The sequence below is a fragment of the Pteropus alecto genome, unplaced genomic scaffold (assembly GCF_000325575.1).
Source record: "Pteropus alecto unplaced genomic scaffold, ASM32557v1 scaffold25, whole genome shotgun sequence".
NCBI classification, from domain to species: Eukaryota; Metazoa; Chordata; class Mammalia; order Chiroptera; family Pteropodidae; genus Pteropus; species Pteropus alecto.
The window spans coordinates 25,183,988-25,191,905 of record NW_006441955.1 but is presented as its reverse complement, the minus strand read 5'-3'; the positions used below and the strand labels follow the sequence as shown (position 1 = coordinate 25,191,905).

Genomic DNA, 7,918 nt, shown 5'->3' with positions numbered 1-7,918 from the left:
GAAAGAAGGAGGGGGGAGGGGAAAAGAGGAGGGGAGGGAGAGAGGGATGAGAAGGAGGAGGAGAAGGGGAAGGAGGGAGGGAAGGAGAGAGAAGCGAATTTTGAAAATGCATTCTTTTGTGAAAAAGTAGATCCATTTATAGAACTTTAAGCTAGAGCCCTGAGCAAGAATGCTGGAAAGGGTACTTCTAGAGAAGTTAGCCATTGACTTAATAAACATAACAATACTTGATAATCAAATGAAAGTGATTTCTTGTCTGTCATCTCCACCACCACCACCACCACCACCACCACCACCACCACCACTCCTATTTCCTCAAACATTACTCAATTTTTCTTTATTCACTCTTTTATTTTGAGTAGAATCTAGTTTTAACTGGGTCGATATAACAACATTTTGTGTAAAAGAGAGAGAAAAAAATTTCAAGTCATATAAATTAATTTGAAAATATAATTAAATGGCAAGTTCAAATTAGAACTGTGTGGTGTGATATTTCTAAATGTATTTAAAATAACATGGACTTTTTCTAATTGAGCCAGGATATTGTACATTGTTAATATTACATGTGTTTGCTTATAGCATGAACAAGTTGTATCTCATGATTCAACTTGAAAAGCTCTTTAAATAATTTAATAGTAAGGCTAAACCTCATTACAATTAATGTTTTAAAAATGTAGAATAAAGCTACAGTTGCTTAATGGTGCATTAAATTAGGCATTTCTGCTTGTACATACAGCTGGGATTTGTAATATACTATTCTACAAGCATTATAAAATTCTTTCCATAAATAACCTTAGATCTTTATTGTGTATTTAATTGAATGGCATTATGGCAAGTTGATAGTTGAGTGACCTTCAAAATAGTGTGTCAAACATATTAGTGTGCTTATCTGCTAATCGTTACAAATTGTACCATAGTACTTCATAAGTAGCAATGTTTCTTTGTTATTTAGGTATTTTTCAGCTGTCATGATTACCATCATTAACATCACAATTTTTCACAATTTGGACCTCTAGTAGCCAACCAGCTTATAATCATGTTTTTTAATGATTTATATTAAAAACACATCTTTCATTATCCAATACAGTTGGGTTTTTTTTTTTTTTCTCTGCTGCCTAAGTCAATAGCCAGCTGAAGGACTGAAAATATTTACCATTGAAAAAAATACTTCAAGACCTGTTAGTGTGCAATTTCTTTTCATATAGAACACAATTTGTAAGAAGAATATTTTTTCTCTTCAAGTTCTTTTTAACTTAAATCCCCTTCTTTTTAACTTAAATCCCCTTCTTGTTAAAGAAAGTTATATATTCACTTGTTAATATCCACTAATTAAGGTTTATGATGTCCTCCTATAACTGTTCAAACAGTGGTTTTCCTCTTTTATTAATTCACTGACAGATTTTTGATATTTTTTCAATAAGTATACTTAACGTGCTTTTTAAGAATTAAACCTAAAACATTGTATTTCAACTGCTAAGTAGTCTAGGTTATATTTTGGGTTTGAATGCTCTTGTTGGCTTTTTTCATCTATAGAGAAATTCCCTACGTTTTCTATCTTTCTCTAAGATTGGTATTAGGCCAATGAGAAATGACTAGACAGGAGGTTGTTAAAGTGGATGCCATCTTATTGAGGAATGAAAGTTTTCTTTTTTGACATCATTACCATCATCTTCATTGTCTTCATAAAATTTGGCTCCCTTAGATACCGCCAAAGAAATGTAGTAGTAATAATCCATCTTCAATAAATGTATTCTGTTCCAAGAGCTGCTTTTGAGCAAGTCATTTAGAATTTAGATTACATGGTACTATAGAAATAATTTTTATTAGTAGTGAATTTATTTTATTTGATCATCTTTTTATTGAACAAATATTTATTGAACATTTTCATCATCATCATTATGATTATCACCATAATTATCGGGATAGCTAATATCTCTGTGAACTGAGTAGCAAGATATTGATTAGCGCATCACCTTTATCTATTATTATTCTCACTTTATAGTTAAAAAAATAGAATCTTAGAAAGACTAAGTAAACATCTCAATTTTCAGTATATTCGGGTATGGTTACAGAACTGTATTAATGACAGTGCAATGTTAAAAAGATAGAAATAGGGATAAATTTGAGACATACAGCCAACTGCAGGAAAGCTTTGCAAGTGGTGGTGACATTTAAGTTAAATTAAGAACTAAAAAATAAATAGGATTTATCAAGATTGACTAAGTGGCAAAGAGAAGTCAGGCAATAGGAACCAAACTTAATAAAGGCCTAGAAGTTGAACATACGTGTATGTTTTAAGAAGCTCCAAGTATTTCACGGTAAATACATATCACAGGTTAGTGGGAATTAAGTCAGGATGTCAAGGATATGAACTTTATTCCGTTAACAAAGAAGAGTCATTGACAGATATTAAATTACCTGATAAATAGTGTGTATTAGAAAGATGACCATGTTAGGTAGAATAAGAATGGATTAACAAGGGTCAACTCACAAAAGGCTATTTGACCCAACCTATAAAAATAATAGTACTTTTATTTATAAAGTTTATTATATTTCATGTCACTTCTACCAAACATATCTTTAATTAAATTCAGCTTTTAAAATAGAATGTAGAGATGCTGTCTTTTATTTACAAACACCTTTATTACTGGTTACAACTAGATGGGTTGAGTTCCATGCTAGAGTCTTTTGGTTACAAGAGAAGCAGAACTCTGAAAGCTTAAGTGAGTTTCCCAGTATCCCCGGGCTGAACTAAGAGAGATAAGACTCAACCCTGGGATCTGAACCTTCTCTAGATTATCAGTAATGTTAAGCATATTACTAGCTGCCTGACATAACTGTGTAGTAGAGGTTTTTAAGCCAAATTGGTAGAACAATATTATTTCAATAGGAATTTATTAATTATTTTTAACAACTTTATGGTATTATTGGAGATTTATTTGCTCACTTATGTTTAAGCTGATACATGTGCGGGTAAGACAGGAGATAGAAAAGTTTATGTAGAAGTTATGGTATATATGTAAAGGCTTTTGAAATTGTTGATTTTTCACCCTAAAATGTAGGTTTTTAGTTTTTTTAAACATATATTACTATTGTTATTCCATATGCTTCTCAGCACAGTTTTGGTTACCCTCTGGTACACAATTATCATAAATATAGGGAGTGAGAGATCCTTCCTCTCCTAAGTAATTAAGAAAGTGTTAAAAATGGAATGGGAAGTTAGAAGAGTTAAAAGAATGTTCGTGTACATATATCTAAAACAAAATTGTTTAAGTTAGAATAAACTGAGCTGGGAGAGGTGAGAAATAAGAGCAATGGGAAGGATGCAGTAGAGTGCATGTTAGGGTGCGAAGATGGATGGATGGAAGAGACAACCTCTCTACTCTCATATAAACTCTTTAAGTGAGGCTGCATTCTTGGAAATTTCATGGAATCAGAATGGGGAGAAGAAAAACAATTGTCCCAGGGAGGGTCAAGAAGGATTAATTGTCATTTTGTATGCATGTATAAAAATCTTTTTTTAGCTTGGGACATGTCTATTATGCATCACATCACAAGCACTCTACAGAAAATAATTAAGTCTTGATGCTCACACTCAGGGAGATATACTCTACATTTAAAAAGCAGTTTTTTTATTGTTATCTAATAACCATATATATGCTCATAAAATTCTATTGGAATAATATAATAAACTAGAGAACAGTATAACATTGATAAAAGTAGAGAAAACCATGTTACAAGAGTTGTCTCAGAGTCAAGAAGAAAACACATCCTATGGGTTCAGAATGTGGGAGAAATATTAAAGTAATTCGCCATCATGATTCTGCCTGGGCTAAAACAGAAGTACTGAGGACATGTGATTGCTTTCATAACAGTTGATTTTTTAATAATAAAGAAGAGGCTCAAAATGGGCAAACCAGCAACCATCAGAACAGATTCCAAGCATGCAAAATGTATGTGTCTGTGTGTTATGTTATGTATATACACATGATTAACACAATTAGATATACTCTATAAACTATGAATAATGCAGTTTTAAATACTTAACAGTGATAATTTGATAATTTCCATAATAGAAGTATAAACAGAAAAATAATCCTAACTGTTCTTTACATCACATTTCCATGATATTTCATATTTAACTATGATATGTAGTTACACCTATATGATAGTTATAATGATATATATATATACTTTTAACTTTTATGAGATGTGTTCACTTCATATATTTGATTTTTAAAAACATGCCAGAATCACATGTACTAATGAGAAGTAGCTCTCATTTCTCACTCAAATAAAGTGTTATTGTAAGATTGTTTAATTATTACAATGATGTTGCCAGTACTCAAATTTTAGTTTTATATATATAAATTTTTTAAATCTTCAATTATTACAATGATGTTGTAATAATTTGATAATTTTTAATAATTTAATCCTCAATTATCATAATGATATATAACAATAAAATTATTATAATTATTACAATGATATATATAACAATAAAAGTTTGAGTACTGACATCATTATGATAATTGAGGCTTTAAAAAAATTCTATATAATCCTCAATTACAGTGAGATTGGATTTCCAGAAACAGCTAAGAAGAACTTTTAACCAAATCTGATGGATAAAGTGGACAATTAATTTTCAAAGTAGTTTTAAGAAAATTATGTGTAGTTATAAAGTAATACAAGTTGAAATATTTAGCATGAGTAGCATAGAATAAAGACTCAAAAGTTTTGAGATATTTTGATATTGCTTATAATATCTTGCTTTTAATAAAGATAACTGGAATAAATGTACTGATTTTCAATTATTCTCATTTGGATGCATATATTCTGTTACTTGGTTAAAGATAGGTGCATTATTTTTACATATTCACCTCATAAACATTACCTCTTCTTCATGAATCTACTTCCAAAGAACACTGTTGATATTTTTAGCTCAAAAATTAACAAAGATAAATCTTGTTCACTGTTGAACTCAATTCTAAGTGTATACTAACTTATTCTGAAATATATTCATTATGCAGTTACTATTCAAATATTTTATAAAATAACCATTACGATGTAGGAAAAATGTCATAAAAATATATCAGTGGATTTTGGGTAACAGATTAAACATTTTTTAATATGAGAAAACATAATAACCTTTAAAAAATAACTGAGGAAATGGCAAAATCATTTACTTATTTTAACAGTTGGAATATTTATTCTGTCCCTTTAATCCTGGAAATCAATTATAGTCTTGAAAATTTAGAAATGGTACTCCTAATTACTCAGCATAACAACAGTATATTTCTGTTACAAAAAAATGTTTAGTATATTTATTAAGGGAGACAGTTTGAAACAAAAATAAAGAAATTTGAGTTCACAAATTACCATTAAATTATATCTATATATAACTTCTGTGAAATTACATATCCAGAACGTAGTGTGGATCAAAACATCCTCAATCAGGTCCCTCTAGAGAAGTTATTTTTCACAGCATCTTTTAAATCTTATCTTTTTTGTCATAAGGCTTCAAATTGGTATATCTTTTGAATATTTGTTTTCATCTCACATCAGACTGTCAGCTGTCCTGGTAGTTCATCTGCAACTTTTTTTTTCCTTTTATGTTTATTACATTTTGTGGTATTAGAACTTGGAGGAGAGTGTTGAGTAGCAGCCTAGGTTAGCATTTTCTTCTTCCCTTTCTCACTTCCTCACTTCCTCCTGCCTTTTCTCTCTTTCTTTCTTTCATTGTTATTCCAATCCTCAGGAGATATCTCCTGATTTTTAAGTAATATTTGAAGAATATTTGAAGAATTTGAAATATATATCTCAATAACATTACACTCTTCTAAATAACATTACCTCAATAACATATATCTTCCTTCATATGTAATGTTACTAAAAATTCTTGAGGAAGCAAATGTTTTTTGTAACAGATGTGTTTTTACATGCTCCAGAGGAACTTCTTAGGTAAATGAATACTAATACAAACTTGAGAAAGTAGGACCTCTGATATGCATCTAGATAGTCGTGAGTCAGATTTGTTTAAAGAAGGTACATATTTCTTTGAGATTTCTTGTACTGAACAGAAAAGCTAAACTATTTAATAAATAAAAGCTAAATTAACCTAAGGCTTGTATTCCAGGATGCTTGATTTCTATGAACTTCATCCAAATAAATAAAACACCTTTGCCAATTTTAGTAATCCTTTTCCTTGTACTAGAGATGTGACCTCTTTCGTCTATTGACAAGAAGGGTTACACAAAAGAGAGAACAAAATCTACCACAGTAATTGGGTGGAACTTCCTCAAAAATATCCTCCATAAAATTATAAATTTCTTCAACATATAGAAAGAGAAAAATAAAACAATAAACGATAATAAAAACTTCGTTCAAGCTAATATTTTATTTTTTAAAAAAAAAAGGAAAAAAGACTTGTGTCATTTGAGTTTTGCTGATCAGCTCCACAGTTTTAAAACAAAAAATTTCTCTGTTCTAACTTGACAATGTTGTTTTTGCAGACAAAGCTTCAGAAATCATTTTTCTATGTCATTCCACTTCATATTTATCTGATAGGACAGTTGTGAGAATTAATGATACAAACTAAGAAATCTCTTGTGATCTTATACAAAGTTTTAAAATGAACATGATTTTGGATTTTGCCAAATAATTTATAGTGAAACAAAAGAAAATTTTTCTTCATGTAAAAGTTTCATTTATATTTAATCACTTTTAAATTAGTATTATCTAGATGGATTTATTGCATATTTAGACTCAGAAAGGTACCATCAGATAACTAATAGCATTGAGTCTTAAACTGAAATAGCAAAAACAAACAGCTTCTGAGTTCTGATTTCAACAACCAAAAAGAAGTATTCAAACTTCTGTATGAAATCAATCCTAAATAAAACCAATCATCTGATTTGACATTTTTAGATTACTGAATTTATTCCAAGTGAAGTACACCAATTTTTTGTTGCTGTTGTTTTTACTTCAGGATAAAACTTTAATTCATTATAACATGTGCTGCTGATGATAAGGTATCAATAACAATAAAAATTGGAGATTGTTTTTCTATCATTAGTTTTCATTTTGCATGTGAAATGAACATGGAAATTGTACCATGCTATATTTTCTATTGAGCGGTACCTTTAGGAGCTGCTAGGAAATTAAAATTAATTAAATGAAAATTGTGCTCTAAATGTGGAATTTTTATACATTTTAATCTGCAAGAAAAATACTAGTAGAAAGAAGAGCAAAGTGATAATGGAGATAGCACCTTCAGTCCCACTAAGCAACTCACTGAGTCTCAGTTTTTCTGCTTCGTTTACTATTGTTCTACTCTTTTGGCAATATTTTAAGATTGCTAAGTGTATTTTGCAAAATTTATATTTCCTTTGTTCTGGAATGTCAGTTATCTATAGTCCCAGTTTTGTAGGGCATCAGAATGCTTCATAGCCAATTCCTGGTTGTTTCAAAAGCAAATGAACCAGTCTTTTGATTATCTATTTTCCCATTATTTCTATTCCTCCTTATTTAGTCTCTTTAATGCTTAAGTAACTTTCAGCTTATTCTCAAAAGAGTAATAATATTGAAGTTAATTTTAGTGCTTTATCTGAGCTACACTCTATTTTAAGCATTTCACATGAATTTATGAATTTAATCTTCATAACACATTACTGAAATCAGAGCTAGTATTATCCTCAATTTATAGATTAAACAACTTTCCCAGGGAAATCACATTCAAACAGTTGCCTAGTATGGTCCTCAAACAACTATGTGAAGTAAGTCTATAAATAAGAAAATTGAATCTCATTGAGATAAAAATGAATTATTTTGCTTTTTCCCCACTATATTATCAAAACACAATTGATAAAAAAAAAAAAAAACACCTGGTATGCTTGTTTATGATTCTTTAAGATTGGTG

General features: G+C 29.8%; 1 protein-coding gene across 1 annotated transcript in view; it reads left to right on the top strand.

Moving 5' to 3' along the window:
* The window catches only part of ADGRL4 (adhesion G protein-coupled receptor L4), a 98,279-nt gene that overhangs the window by 2,020 nt on the left and 88,341 nt on the right, over positions 1–7,918 (top strand). The gene's annotated exons all lie outside the window — the stretch shown is intronic.